This window comes from Eumetopias jubatus, unplaced genomic scaffold, assembly GCF_037043125.1.
Source record: "Eumetopias jubatus isolate StellerSeaLion01/CBP00866 unplaced genomic scaffold, mEumJub1_p1.0 scaffold_13, whole genome shotgun sequence".
Classification (NCBI taxonomy): Eukaryota; Metazoa; Chordata; class Mammalia; order Carnivora; family Otariidae; genus Eumetopias; species Eumetopias jubatus.
In genome coordinates this window covers 104707271-104721030 of record NW_028274819.1, presented here as the reverse complement: position 1 = coordinate 104721030, position 13760 = coordinate 104707271, and the positions used below count along the sequence as shown (strand labels likewise).

At 41.1% G+C, this 13760-nt stretch overlaps 1 protein-coding gene across 6 annotated transcripts in view; it reads left to right on the top strand.

Moving 5' to 3' along the window:
* Window positions 1–13760, top strand: part of PTS (6-pyruvoyltetrahydropterin synthase) — a 100138-nt gene that overhangs the window by 28158 nt on the left and 58220 nt on the right. The window contains exons 6-7 of one of the 6 annotated variants that reach the window (XR_003609739.2): window positions 10650–10742; window positions 11695–11772. The exons of 3 other annotated variants lie outside the window; for them this stretch is intronic. The gene's annotated coding sequence lies outside the window, so the exon portion shown is untranslated. Of the gene's footprint in view, window positions 1–3075; window positions 6032–10649; window positions 10743–11694; window positions 11773–13760 lie in introns of those variants that run through there. 2 more of the 6 variants (XR_015766681.1, XR_015766684.1) reach the window with 2 other exon arrangements.

Below are 13760 nucleotides of genomic sequence, written 5' to 3'. Positions count from 1 at the left end.
ACTTCTCCCTGTAAGGAATTCAGGCGTAAAAACTCTCTTTTCTTGGAATATTACATATCCTTTTCTAGCTCTCCTTTATTGAACTTGTCTCCAGTGTGCTTTTGGATTTATATTTATTTCCTGGAAAGAAACAGCTTTGGTCCACCTTGCTCCTGACATATCCCTCCATAGCACTATAGCACAAGGAAACTACTAAAAAGTCAGAAAATATGTTTTCTTATATCTCTTCTCTGATTTTTATGATTTACTTACTGAAGGAGTACTATGTGAGTAGAAAGGAAACCAAAAAAAAAAAAAGTAGAATCGAATCAAGGTGATATTTATAAATGTTTCTTCAAGAGAAGTACTCACAGACTGGTAAAGCAAGAACCTCTGAAAAATCTCCAGAAAAGCAGTGAGAACACTAGCAAAAACAGTCAAAATCAACTTTTTTGGAACTCTTGAAATTAACCAAAGGCTTGCAAAAATCTGAGGAGCATTTGTTTAAGAAAAATGGCTGGATCTCATTGAGCGCAAAGAGCACTGTGACGTTTTAACTTGGCTTATTTATACCCCTCTCACCACACCTCTGTACTAGCCTTAGAAACTGCCGTGGGCAACCCCCTCGGGTCCTCTTTGGGAGCTTTGTGCTATCACTTTACTATCACTCAGTAAACTTTGAAAAAAAAAAAAAAAAGAAACCAACAGCTTTGCCACTATGGGAGCCCTGCAGACCGGCAAACAAATAGCCAATGGAAGGAGACATAGTGGGCTTGGAGCTCTCCAAAAAGCCTCATTTCAGATAGTTGTCACTATGTGACTTGTCTGGAAATTGCCTATAAATCTGAATTCTCAGGTTTTAGTACTTGACCACCAAGTGAATGGAGCGGAAACTTCAGTGGCCATGCATGATAAAGAAAATAGACTTCACAGAATTAATTTATAAAAGTCACTAAACAGACGTTAGCAGCAACAACAAACAATAATGACCAATGGAAAATACAGCAAACCTTGGGAGGGAGGGGTATTACATATCCAGAATGACCACATTATATTTTTCAAATGTCCAGTTTTCAACAAAAAATTATAAGACATGCAGAGGAACAAGAAAGTATGGTCAGTACACAGGAAAACAGCTCCCAAGCAAAAGAAACTGTCCTTAAGGAGGCCTAGATGTTAGACTTAGCAGAGATGTTATCTCAAGTATTATAAATATAGTCAAAGAAGTAAAAGAAACCATGTCTAGAGAGTGAAAGGGAAGTGTGAGAATAATGTCTCACTCAATAAAAAATATTAATAAGGAGATAAAAATGATTAAAAAAACATAGAAATTCTGCTGTGGAAAAGTACGATGACTGAAATGAAAATTTCAGTAGAAGGGCTTAACAACAGATTTTAACTAGCAAGAGAAAGTGTCAGTAAACTTGAAGATATTCAATAAAAATATCAAATAAATTTAACAAAAGAAATGTAAGACTTATATCTAACGGGACCCAGAATAGCCAAAATGGTCTTGAAAAAACAACAGTAACAACAAAGTTGGAAGACTCACACTGACTACAATTTCAGAACTTACTACTAAGCTATAGGGATCAAGACAGCGCCATACTAGCATAAGGATAGACATATATAGATCAATGGAATAGAGTCGAGAGTCCAGAAATAAACCCATATGTTTATAATCAGCTGATTTTTGACAGGGGTGCCAAGACAGTTTGATGGGGGAAAGAATAGTTTTTCAACAAATGGTGCTAGAACACCGTATATCCACATGCAGAAGAATGAAATTGAACCCTTAACTCCATACCATCTAGAAAATTACCTCAAGGTGGGTGCATTCAAATCAAGAAAGTAAAAAGACTACCTAAATAGTGGGAGAAAATATTTGCAGATTGTTTATCTGATAAGGGCCTAGTACCCAGAATATATAAAGAACATTTACAACTCAACAATAAAAAGACAAGTATCCTAATTAAAAATGGGCAACAAGTACTTTCTCTAAAGAAGATATACAAAGGCCAAAGAGCACATGAAAAGATGCTCATTATTAGTTATTAGGAAAATGCAAATAAAACCACAAAGAGATACCACTTCACAGCCAGTAGGATGGCTAAATGACAGATAACAAGTGTTGACAAGGATATGGAAAAATTGTAACCCTCATGTATTGCCAGTGGAAAGGTAATCAATTTGGAAAACAGTTTGGCAATTCTTCAAAAAATTAAACACAGAGTTACTATTATATGACCCAGCCACTCCATTCTTAGGTATATACTCAAGAAAATTGAAAACATTTGTCCACACAAAAACTTGTACATGAATGTTTACAGGAGCATTATTCCTAAAGCTAAAAGGTGGAAACAACCCAAGTGTCCATTAACTCTTGAATGGATACCAAAATATGGTATATCCAACAATGGAATTCTATTCAGCTATAAAAAGGAATGAAGTACTGATAGATGCTACAACATGGATGAGCCTTGAAAACAGTATGCTAAGTGAAAGAAGCCAGACACAAAGACCACATAATGTATGAAAGCACTTATATGAAATATCCAGAAGATGCAAACTAATAGAGATCAAGTATTTTCTGGGTATGGGGGGGCAGGGAAAGGGTGCAGGGGTTGGGGGGAGACAGGGGAATGAGAAGTGACTGCTTATTGGTTTGGGGTTTCTTTTTGAGGTAATGGAAGTGCTGTGGAATTAGATGGTTGTGACAGTTTTGTAATTGTGTGAATATACTAAAAGCCACCAAATTGAATTTTATGGTATGGGAATACATCTCAGTAACAATGTTTATTTATATACTGTTATGTGCAAACAAGTTGGGAGTAGTAGAAAGAACGCAGCAAAACTTTCGTATTAGATCCTGTTTAGAAACCTGGCTTTGGGAGAGTTTTAACCTACCTGAACTTTAGTTTCCACTTCTGAAAATTGGGGCATTAATACCAATCTTACATATTTTTATGTATGTTAAATGAGAAATATATGTTAACTGTTTTGGGGGATGAGCTGGGTCTGGCACACAGTAGGTATATAATACATATTGATTTGTTCCCTCCCTTCCAACTTCCTTCCTTCCTTCTTTCATACCAGGTTAAGGCAGTGGGTGAGAAGAAAAGAAAATATATAGGAGTTCTGCTGTTGATATGGAGACAATAGTATAAACCTCCCTGTGAATTGTGGGCAGAAGATCGGAGCAGAGGGGAAAACTGATAAGCAGAATTATTCCATTCATTTACTGGATGAAAATGGAGCTCTGCCCTAGAGAGGGCCAGTATGAAGTCATCAACACTGTTCCTGGGAGGAGGGAGCTGTCTGTTGGCTGTGGGTACAGCTATTGACAAGACAAAGTTGATCTTTGATTCCTTCCAGAAAGGACTTGAGTTTTCTTGAGAATAGGAGACCACAAGAAAACTAGTTAGGGGGAAAAAAAAAGGTGTATTTGGACATCCCACTATTCCTCCACCCCATTTCTCTGTAATTTTGGACTCTAGTTTCTGGAAATTCACACTTTTTTAAAACTCCATAGGTGATTCTAGAACAGTGTTTTTAAATCTTGAATGTGCATTCAAATCACATGGAGCATCTTGCTAACTGCAGTTTCTGATTCAGTAGGACTGTGTGGGGCTGAGACTCCTCACTTATAACACGCTCCCAGAGGATGCTAAGATGTTGCTGATCCCTGGAGCTCACCTTGCATAGCAAAGGTTTAGAATCTGATCTGAGTAAACCAGGTTGGGACTGAATGTCAGACTAGTTATTAAAGTCAGAAAAGCTGGGGTCTGTGACTGTACTGGGTACCCCAAAGTTTCCAGTTGGCCTGGAGCTTATATGCTGAGACTTCATGCTGCAGAAAGTGGTTGGCGCTTCCATACCTCCTTATCTCTCTAGGAAGGAGAGCTTTCAGACAGCAGAGAGCAGCTGGTCTTCCTAAGGTCAGAGTCTAAAGAGAGGTTCCCTGAAATTCCCCAGGAGCAACCACTGGTGAATGCAAGGATCATGACCCTGAGGCACCTTGGATGGTTTTTGATCTAGTCTTCAGAGGTGTGGGGGGGTGCAACATTGCCACCAAGCGGAACAGAGCACAGGCTTTAGAGTCACAGAAGGTCCCAGATTGAATCCTGCCCTCACGTTGTGATGTTGGACTATACTTAACCTGTTCTGAACCTCAATTTTTAAAATCATATTATGGAGTTAATAATACAAACCTTGCAGGATTGTGTCAAGGTTGAAGAGAGAATGCAGGTAACATGGCTGCCATTGTCTACCTTCGGTAAAAGGTGGTTCTTAGCCACCCATGGCAGGGCAGGGTGCAAATCTAAGAGGAAGGGCCACCAGGGAGAGGGAGGGGCCTGGAGAATATTTACAGCTCTTTTGTTTGTCCACAATGGATGCTTACGTCCACACGTTGACTTAGGGACTAATTGGGTTGTACCCTTTGGCTTTTTGGATCAGGGGAGTGGGTGTTGTACTTTTGAGGATCCCGCATTGTGCATCCTTAAGCCTTAGAGGGTAATCTAGTGGTTCGCGGTTTAGAAGATACAGCTCATCCTTCTCATTCTCCGAGGCTCTCAAATTCTCGGAGAGATAATACACTATTGTATATGACATTAAGCATTGTCAGGCTGAACTGGCTCTAAGAGAGCATTTTAATCAAACTTCCTCATTTATGTCTGAGAAAACCGAACACAGAAAGATGAAACTTTCCTAAGGCAATAGCCATACTTAGTGGCAATGTCAGGGCGCTCGGATCACACTGCCCACCTCCTTCTGTCCAGCTAGATGTTTTCTCCACTGTACACTTTTACTACCCAGTTAATATACGCCTGCTCCTACTTAGCACCTGAGATTCAGATGGGCCAAAGTCAAGGTATAATACATTTTAATTTTAATATTTAATACATTGTAATAATTCAACACACTACATAATTTTAATTTTAAAATTCTAGCTTAATATTTAACTTTATTTAATATGTGTGTATACTTCATGGTATATTTGGGACTCTTGCTAGTCTATTTGCATTTTATAGAACTTGGAGAGAAATGTACTCTTGAAATGATTAATTGTTACCTTTGCTCGAGACCTTTTGTTGGCCACATCCTTGGTTTCATTTAATCCTAAATCGTGTGTCATTGGCACCGTTGGGTTGGCACAGTGCCTTATCCACATTGCCTCATTTGCATCTTTGGTCAGGGGACTAGGGCTGGGCAGCCCTGAGTAAGCTGCTCAAGGTCACACAGCTTTAGGGGAAAATACTCCTGCCTTACACTCAGTTGTTGCAAGACTTCTGGCTGACTACAGTTCATTTGGTTTCGTGGAATAAGGGGAACGAGAACAAAATGGTGAGATTTTGAAAGAGCATGTAAAAATTTATTCAATTGAAGGGCTTGCCTTTTATTCAAACATTATAGCTTTTTTGACATTTTGTTATTAAAATGTCCTTTCTGTTGTGAAATTATGGTCATTATAGATTGTGGGCAGTAAATCCTCCCCTTTCATCTATTTGTTTTTTTAATGTCCTTATTTGGCAAAATGAAAACTTGGTCCCCTAGCTAGGTCCCTGAAATCCCAAATCTGCTACAAAGGTTTACTTTGTGTGGTAACATCCAGACATGCCTTGTGTTATTGTGGCAAGAAGCAGGGATTACGGGCATTTAAGTGGGAGCTGGTATTCAAAGACCTCTTTCTCATCAAGTGTGAGATTGAATCTTTTTATTTTTTTCTATTCTCTAATTAGGTTTCCAGAACTTACTCATACCTGAATGTTTGTACCCTTTGACTACCATCTTCCTTTTCCTCTACCTCTGAGGCCCTGGGAAACACCATTCTAATGTCTGCTACTGTTAATTCAACTTTTATTTTTAGATTCCACACATAAATGAGATCATGCATTATTTATTTTTCTGTGGGTGGCTTATTTCTTTTAGCATAATGTCCTCCAATTTTATTCATGTCACAAAGAGCAGGATTTCCTTCCTTTTTATTTTTTATTTTTTTATTTTTTTAAGACTTTATTTATTTATTTGAGAGAGAGACAGCAGGAACACAAGTGGTGGGGGCGGGGAGTGGGAGAGGGAGAAGCAGGCTTCCCGCCGAGCATGGAGCCCGATGCGGGACTCGATCCCAGGACCCTGGGATCATGACCTGAGCCGAAGGCAGACGCTTAACAACTGAGCCACCCAGGCACCCCTTTCCTTCCTTTTCAAAGGCTGGATAATATGTGTGTGTATATATGCAGATATAATCCATATATTCATATATATGCATATATATATATCACAATTTTCTTATCCATTTATCTGTCAACAGACGCTTCTGTTGTTTCCATGTCTTGGTGACGCTGAATAATGAACATGGGAGTGTAGATACCTCTGTGAGAAAGTGGTTTTATTTCATTTGGATATATAGCCAGAAGTGGGATTGCTGGATCATAGGATAGCTATATTTTTAGTGTTTTTGACAAATCTCCATATTGTTTCTCTTAATGGCTGTGTCAATTTACCATTAACTTTTACTTATTTATTTTTAAAGATTTTATTTATCTATTTGTTTGAGTGGTGGGGGGAGCAGCAGAGGGAGAGGGACAAGCAGACTCTGTGCTGAGCACGGAGCATGACTGGGGCTTGATCCCAGGACCCTGAGATCATGACCTGAGCTGAAATCAAGAGTCGGACGCTTAACTGGCTGCGCCACCCAGGCGCCCCACCATTCACTTTTAAATGTTGCCAGGAGGGGGGGCGCCTGGGTAGCTTGGTCAGTTGGGCATCGGCTTTCAGCTCAGGTCATGATCCTGGGGTCCTGGGATCGAGTCCTGTGTCGGGGTCTCTGCTCAGCGGGGAGCCTGCTTCTCCCTCACTTTCCCTCTGTGATTTCTCTCTCTCTCTCCCTCAAATAAATAAATAAAATCTTTAAAAAAATAAAATAAAAAAATAAATGTTGCCAGGAGGTATTTTCTTTTTTCTTTGTTGCATTGAAGTGTCATTAACATACAGAGTTATATTTCAGCTATACAATATAATGATTCAGCAATTCTGTATACTACTGAGTGCTCATAGGGAAGTTGAACCTTTTAAGCTCGTCCTTCTAACATTAGCATTTGTAGTCACCCCCAAATCAGAAATTAGTTTCATTCATTTTTAGGCAGAAAGAGTAGTGTTGAGGGCACTCAGCACCTGGTCAAAGAGTGGGTTAGTGGGTGAGGAAGTGAAATGAGACAAGAGAAGTCAGGGCTCAGTGCTTTCCAATCCCCACACAGAAGAGGAAGTAGAAAAGGCATCCCTAGCAGAGGGAGGAGGCAGGTTTGGACACCCCCTTCACTGGCCAGCCAGTGGGAGTTCCTCCCTAGAGAGACAAGAGCTCTATGCCTGAGAGGAAGTAGCCTGCAGGGTGCCCCCATCAGTTACCTCTGGAGAAAAATGGTACCCATTAGTTCCTCTTAGCTACACTTTGGCACGTCTTTGGAGGGTGTGGCATTTTACCAAGAAATTCAAATGCATTGTACCAACTATTTAACTGGACAGTTCAATAGTAAAAACATACAGGACAGTTCAATCAGCGGGACATGAGCTGAACTCCCAGGATGGGAGATGGACCAGTGTGGTGGCTGACCTGACAGAATGCAGCAGACAGCTCTCCAGAGGCAAAGTCAAGGAGACATGCTACTTACGGGAATCCCCTTACATCCAATTCTTTAAAAGTATATTGATTTGGGCGCCTGGGTGGGTCAGATGGTTGGGTGTCTGCCTTCAGCTCAGGTCATGATCCCAGAGTCCTGGGATCGAGTCCCGCATCGGGCTCCCTGCTCTGCGGGGAGCCTGCTTCTCCCTCTCCCTCTCCCTCTGCCTCTGCCTCTCTCTCTCTCTCTCTCTCTCTCTCTGACTCTCGTGAATAATAAAAAAAAGTATATTGATTTTCTAATATCCTACCTCGTTCATGTAGGATTTAAGGTAACTTAAAGAAATGCAAGGTTTAAAAAGAAAGAAATGAAGGATATAGGGAAATAACAAGATAATAAGAGGAAGATAGTGTTCATTATTTCAGAAATGTTGCCCAGTGTCTCTATAGACTTGGTGCTGTTGTAGGCAGAGGAGAATACGACAAACCCCTGCTCCTATGGAGTTTATGATGTGCTGATGTAGCATACAGCAAGGCTACTAACAAACACACAGCCCTGAATCTAGCCCATAACTTTCCTTTTCAATATCATTCTATTAGTTGAGTCACAGAAACATCCTTCAATTCATTTAATTCCCATCGATGCTACTGACTTATGCCATTAATCATGAACGGTGATATTTTTTTTCTTTTGGTATTGATTTGATACTATGTACTAGCATTTAAATATCACTACTGTGTACTATGGTATCTTATCTTTTCTAAAAACAAAACAAATGACTCTCCTGATAACAAATGGGCTCTATTTCTAGCCTTTTGTGTACAAATATAATTTTGTCACTTGTGTAATTTGTTGATACATTAATTTCCAATTTCTTTGTAGCTCTGTTTCCTGAAACTTTGAGAAAGACTAACTTAAGAAATTAAAGTCTCATTCAATGAACATGTCTTTCAGTTGAGAATTATCACTTCAAAGATTTTTTAAATAGCATGTAAAGGCTGTTTTTAAGTGATCATTGAAATTGAAACATAAACTCTAAAAATTCTAATGGAACTTGTGGATCCTAAGAATACAATAGATGCCATTTGGAGATATACTTATTTATTTAAATGATTTATAATGTATTGATTATTAATGACTAATATATTTTAAGAACTGATATAAATATTATTACTGTTTTATTTTTTGGCATCAATAAAATTATGTAAAAGATAATATATTACGTTTTTTATGACTACCTTTTTGATACCCACAATGTATATTCTCAAGCCAGAGATTTTGATCTAGCTGGTGTATAGTAGGGTCAGACATCTGCATTTTGAAAGGTCTGTAGGGTTGAGAAGTGCTCTGCTGGATGGTATTGAGAAAACAAAAATAAAGCAGACATCAGGGCCTGGTGACAAGTGAGACAGGGAAAGAAGTGATTTTTTAAAAAAAGATTTATTTAGTTTTAGAGAGAGAGAGCGTGAGCACACCCAAACACGCATGAGCAGGAGGAGGAGGGGCAAAGGGAGAGACACTCACATTCCCTGCTGAGTGTGGAGCCCCACTCAGAGCTCGATCCCAAGACCTTGAGATCATGACCTGAGCTGAAATCAGGAGTCAGACACTTAACTGATGGAGCTAGCCAAGCACCCCAGAAGGGACTCTTTTTGAGCCCTCTTGAGCCAAGCTTTGTGAGATGGTTGCTTTCTAGCGGTTGTATTGAATCCTCACAACAATCCTGAGCAAGGAAACTTCACCTCCATTTTACAGGAACTAAGATTCGGCAATATTAAGTGAATTGACCAGAAGCTAGTAAGTAAAGGAGCTGAGATATAAAAATAGTTATGTCTACTCCATCTTGTTACAAAAAAATGTTTTGGAGCTATGAGCAGGGATTTGAACCCAGGCCTTTTTTTTGGCTATGGGTTCCCTCTGGCTTATGACGTCCCACTATGAAAGATTCTACAGGCAGAAAGTTATTTGGTTCAGGCATAACAGGAACATTACCTTGATCTCCTAAAATTGATGCTCTGGTGCTTTTCTTTTACAAGTAATTCTCAGGAACTCTCAAATTTATTATCTATGAGTAATAAGGGCACTGTTTTATTGTAGGTAGAAATAAGCTTTCCTGCTGTTTTACTCTGAGGGAATAAATACTATCATTTTTATGTGATTACTCTAGAGCAGTAGTTCCCAACGGGGGGCGATTTTGCTGCCTGGGGGCATTTGGTCATGTCTAGAGGCATTTTTGGTTGTCACAGCTGGTGGTGGTGGGATTGCTGCTGACATCTAGTGAGTAGAAGCTGGGGTGCTGCCAGACATCCCGTGATGTACAAGACAACCCTATGACAAAGAATGATCCAGCCCCAGATATCAGTAGTGCTGAGGTCGTGAAACCCTGCTCTAGAGGAAAGGAATTGCCTGATATGTGGAATATTAATGGTTTTAATAATAACAAATGAATGCTATTTACTAAACATCCATGGTGTTCTGAACCCTTCAATTTATGTTCTTGGTATCACTTCCAAAGGAATATTAAAAATGATTTCTAACTTCAGGAAACTTTCACACCAATGGGAAACCAAGAGGGTTCTGAGAATTTGAGCTTCTATCAAAAGGGAAAAAATCAGGGGCACCTGGGTGGCTCAGTCAGTTGGGTGTCACAGCTCCGGTCTTGATCTCGAGGTTGTGGGTTTGAACCCACGCTGGGCATGGAGCCTACTTAAAAAATTTTTTTTTAAAAAGAGAAAAATCATAGTCTTTACAATGAGAAGGAGATATGCACGGCGACAAGGACGATGGCCCCTTCTGTGTGGGAGGGTAAAGCAGGATCTCCGAAGTCAGGAAGAAAGATCTGTGTTGTGTACCTGCTTCTCCGTGGGCTGTCCCTGTGACCTCAAACTAATGTACCGGACTGCTCTAGTCTCTGGTTTGGAAAATGGGGATAATGTCAGTACTTATTCCTAAGGTTGTTGGGAACTTTTAATGAGATGGTACATGTAAAGCTCAGTGTCTTGGCATAGAGAAAGCGCTCATTAAATTCTTATTGTCCTTGTTCTTTATTAGATACCACTGAGGTGGTGCCTGGGAGCTGCCCACACCTCCTCCAGAGGGGAATTCACAGATCCCAGGCTTCACCCCCTCCTTGAGCAATGAAAGGTGAGTCAGGGCTGCAAGTGCTTCACTCTGGCTCCAGGACACAGCCTGTCCAGCTGGTAATGAGCTGTCTGTTGCAGCTGAGCTGAGATGGAGCTGGGCTTGGTTGGCTAAAGGGAAGCAAGAAAGGAGGACAACAGATCCTTTTTTCTTGTGAAACTTTGTAAACCAAAGGCCTTTATGTCACAGTCCGCAGAGGAGCAGGTATATGATGTATGAATGTCTCCATTTGTGAATGAAAACTATGATTTAGAGCTGAGGCTGCTCTAGCTTCCTTCCCTGGGGCAGGAAGTGAGCTCTCCTCTCTCAGAACCCTTTAGGGAAGAGGATAGGTTGGCTTGGCCCCCAGAGATTAGGATGGGGACAGAGGGTGGGGGAGTTCTTGCCCTGACACCTGTCAGATTCTCTATTAATGAGGTCATCCTGGCTCTTCACCTTTGTTTGACGTGGGGTTTACCAGAGAAGGGCACTCTATCTTCATCCTTTGTTATCCACACCCTTGCTGCCTTTTCCTGTGTTTTGTCAACACAGGATGGTATTTTTAGTTTTCTTTTGCTGATATCATTGCAACCTTGTGTCCTTGTGCCTTCCTTGTCTGGGGCAGTCATCTTCTAGATACGGAGTTTTGGAGGGAGGTGTGCAGGGATGGCCGTGTTTGATGAGTGCAGGGGTGGGGCCATTAGCTGCATCTAATGACCCCCTCTTATGCTGTTTTGTGATTCTGTGGGTTCCCGGGCCTGAGCTTTCCTTGGTTTGTCTCATGTCTCTCTTGACTCCCTTTGTTGGCTGCTTTCTGTGTTTCAAGTTGAAGGAGAAGGCTGCTGGAAAGTAGGGGGGTGAGGCTAGGGACCGCCCAGTGGAGGCTGAGGGACATGGCAGCTCTTTTTTATACACAGATCCATATTTATTTGTCTTCTAATTTCCTTGGGATATCCCATGTCTTGATCTATACTAGGAACTTCCTGGAGGCTTGTTTCCAAGAGAGGAGCTTATTTCTAAGAGAGGACTGAGAAAATGGTCACAAAGCATCATTGTGAGTATTTGTGGGAACATCAGCTGCCTCAGGCCCAGCATGTAGAATTAGCGAGTGGGCTGCTCAGGCCTGGCACTGCCTGCAGTTTATACTATCAGGACTCTGCTTAGAACCAGCAATGCCAGGACTCTTTTTTTTTTTTTTAATTTTTTATTGTTATGTTAATCACCATATATTACATCATTTGTTTTGGTGTAGTGTTCCATGATTCATTGTTTGTTCATAACACCCAGTGCTCCATGCAGAATGTGCCCTCTTTAATACCCATCACCAGGCTAACCCATCCCCCTACCCTCTTCCCCTCTAGAACCCTCAGTTTGTTTTTCAGAGTCCATCATCTCTCCTGGTTCGTCTCCCCCTCTGACTTACTCCCCTTCATTCTTCCTCTCCTGCTATCTTCTTCTTTTTCTTTTTTCTTAAAATATGTTGCGTTATTTGTTTCAGAAGTACAGATCTGTGATTCAACAGTCTTGCACAATTCACAGCGTTCACCGTAGCACATACCCTCCCCAATGTCTATCACCCAGCCACCCCATCCCTCCCACCCCCCACCACTCCAGTAACACTCAGTTTGTTCCTGAGATTAAGATTTCCTCATATCAGTGAGGTCATATGATACATGTCTTTCTCTGATTGACTTATTTCACTCAGCATAACACCCTCCAGTTCCATCCACGTCGTTGCAAATGGCAAGATCTCATTCCTTTTGATGGCTGCAAAATATTCCATTGTGTATATATACCACATCTTCTTTAGCCATTCATCTGTCGATGGACATCTTGGTTCTTTCCACAGTCTGGCTATTGTGGACATTGCTGCTATAAACATTGGGGTGCACGTACCCCTTCGGGTCCCTACATTTGTATCTTTGGGGTAAATACCCAGTAGTGCAATTCCAGCAATGCTAGGACTCTTAAGTCCATACTCTTCAGCCCCCTAAAATCTTGCCCACCTTCATTTCCTTAGATTGTTTGCATACACCATCACCCTTAGGTGATGTACTGACATGTCATTCTCATTTCTGTTTCTGTGCTTAGCTTGTGTTTTCCAGGTTGTGTTTCAAAGAGCATAGTCCTTAGAGTTGATATGAAGTTGCTGCTCCCTCATCTACTAGTGTGTAACTTGCTGAGTCTGAGTTTTTTCACTTGTAATACCTGCCTCATTGCCCTACTGTGGCAATCAATTCAATAATTATTTTCTGACTACTTATAGTATCAAGCAATGTGCTGGGGGCTGGGGGAGAGGGCGCAAAGGCCAGTACCCAGTACTTGATCCCTGTTTTTGAATTTGATTTAGTGTTGGGAGGTAGGCCCATAAACAGATAATTTCAAAACAGTGGGCAAATGCTAAGGCAGAGGTAAGCTCAGGTATGCCTTAGGAGTACAAAAGAAAGGCAAGAGTGATTTTTGGAGTAAATGGGGGATGAGCTGTTTTGAAGGACAAGGGGTGGTTGGGGGTGGGTGTTTCTGGATGAGAGGAGTATGGAGGTAGGAAACAGTATGGCGAGAGCAGGGCATTACTAAAACATAGTGTTCAGGACAAGGGGTGATGGGCTGATGCTGGGGAGTGAATAGGATCCAAGTCACCAAGGCCTTATAGGTCATGTCAAGAATTTAAGACTCTATCCTACAGGCAACAGGGTTTTAAAGCAGGAGACTGACATGGTCAGACTTGAGTTTGGATCAATCACTTTAGTGACCTTGTGGGAAGTCCATGTGAGATTGAAAAATCTGGAATCAGTCCAATTAGGAGGCTGTTGTAATAGTCCAGGTGAGTGATGATGAGCTATCACAAAATAGTCATGAGGTGTAGGATGTAGAAGGGACAAAATTTAAATATTAAGGCAATAAAAAAAGGCAGATTTAGAGATAGTTGCTGAGGAGAGGGTGGAGTTAGGATGACTCCAGGTGTCTGGCTTTACAGGACGGGAGGGTGATGGTCCCGTTGACTAAGATGGGGATCATGGGAAGAGCAGTTTTGGAGCAAAG